We start from the raw sequence: 2,216 nt of genomic DNA on the forward strand, positions 1-2,216 counted from the left end.
AAAAAAATTATTAAAAAAATAATAATAAGATGGGAAAGCATGCATATTATGATTAAAACCTTTTAATAAAGAAATATTAATATGAGAAATATTAATTGAGGATGTTACACGTGATAGGTACTGTTATTCTGATAACAGTACCTATCACTTGTAACGGGATATCTGATAATATAGAAAAAAGCGTTCAAAACAATTTTAGTTATTTTCAGAATCATCAGAAAGAAAAATTAGGGACTGCATCAATGGCAATCACATGAAAAAACAACATCAAAAAGAAATTACGCAGTTGCCGTCCGCGACAGGACTCGAACCTGCAATCTTCTGATCCGAAGTCAGACGCCTTATCCATTAGGCCACGCGGACAACACACACATTCTTTTTATTTTTGATCTAATATAGTAAATAAAATTAATAAATCTGTTAATAGTAAATACGAAGTAATTTTCGAAATAGTCATTTAAAATTCTATATTTCAATTCATCTAAATTCAATTAATTCTTAAATTTAAACATCCAAGAAACCACTGTGTACGTAATATAAAATACTAGAGTCACATAATGACATGTATACTCTCGCGCCATCTCGTACGAAAATATAGTACTGATTGATAAGTTAGATTTCGGAATTTTTGTAATAAAACTCAAACTTTTAAAGAAAGTCTGTTAAATCTAGTATACAATGTTCCGTTTTCCTTCATAAAAGAGCATTTTCCAAAAGAAGGAAAATGAGCAATACTAAGAAGTGCTCATTGTGTAGCACAATGAACTACTACTGATGTATAAATTATCATAACACGCTTTTTGAACATGAGTTAAGCAATGAGTCAGTGATATGTTCGGTGAATTAGTTTACTCATTTATTGCAGAGAGAAATAGAAAGAAAGAATTTCTAGGAATAATTTTTATTAGCTGCTAAACAAATTGATCTAAAAACAGTCAAAGTTTTAGGAATATTAATTGTGATTCAAACTTAGACACGATAAAATTATTTTTAACAAAAATCAAAGGGAAGACTTAGTTTCAACAAAGATAAATCAATATTTTCGCTTTAGTGATATAGTTATTTTGTAATACCATAGGAATAAGGCTGTTGCTCATTTTAAAGATTTCACAATTAGCAAAAAAAAAAAAAAGTAGGCAAGCAAAGTACGAAGCATCTCTGTATAATAGTAAATTGCTTCTAATTTGTGTGTGTGTGTGTGTGTGTGTATTTGCAGGGGAAAGAAGAATCATTGCTCCAGGAGAAATAATGTAATACTGTTAAAAAGATATACATTTTTGCAGTCTTCAGGTCACTAAATAATTCTGGCTTACTGTTTTAGCTTCGTGTTGACGATTGCGACCAGGTATTATGTCACGGCCATGAAGATAAAGATGATTATGTAAACCAGACTGGAAAATAATGGCGTGGGGAGAGTGTTATCCCCCCCCCACACACACCCCCTCCATTCGTCGTTTGTTTTGATTTTTCTTGGTCAAAATTTTTTAAGATAGTTTCGAGATGCACTTCTCAAGTACTAGAAGTATTTATGAATAAACTGTATATTTATAGACAATCAGTAGCTCTCCTACATCTGGAACAGAAAAGAAAGCCTTAGTGTTTTATATGCCATTTATTGTCCGTGTATTCCAGAGTGGTTTATTAACTTTGATTTTCAGTTAATAACAGAGATTCGGAATCTGGATATTATTATAAAAATAAGTTAACTTAAGAATTAAAGGGATTGACTAAATATCTTAACTTACAAACAACTAATAATGGTGTAAATTTAGGTATTACATGGGCGTAAACGTATGTATTAAAATGTTTATGATTTACAAGAGCTATATACTAATTTGCATTATAACTAAAACTTATATTTTAAAGAGTAAAGGGCCCGCAAACTTAATATTATACATAAAGAACAAACATCACACAGAGGTTTCTTATTTTCTTTACTTCAAGATCATTGAATTTGATGAGAACACACAAACAAGAAGCAATTAACTTCAAACTTATTAAGTACAGTTTCTTCTCTATAGTTTGTAAAGGTACTTTACTCATACCTGTTTTTCTCTGTAAACAAAAAAAAAAAAATTAATTTTTGTGCAATCTTTCCTAAGTAAAATAACATTTCTTCTTTCATGTCTTCTCTAACATATCAATTCTTTTTTCTAATTCTTTGGAATACAAAGATAATTTACCTTCTTTTTTTTTTCTTTCTGGAAACTTCTTCC

General features: G+C 29.7%; 1 non-coding gene across 1 annotated transcript; it reads right to left on the minus strand.

Moving 5' to 3' along the window:
* Positions 1-290: 290 nt before the first annotated feature.
* Positions 291-363, minus strand: TRNAR-UCG (transfer RNA arginine (anticodon UCG)). Its single transcript has one exon. It is a non-coding gene; the product is annotated as a tRNA-Arg (tRNA).
* Between the last annotated feature and the right edge of the window lie 1,853 nt (positions 364-2,216).

This window comes from Typopeltis vanoorti, chromosome 6 (genome assembly GCF_054136105.1).
Source record: "Typopeltis vanoorti isolate ZY-2024b chromosome 6, IOZ_Tvanoo_1.0, whole genome shotgun sequence".
NCBI classification, from domain to species: Eukaryota; Metazoa; Arthropoda; class Arachnida; order Uropygi; family Thelyphonidae; genus Typopeltis; species Typopeltis vanoorti.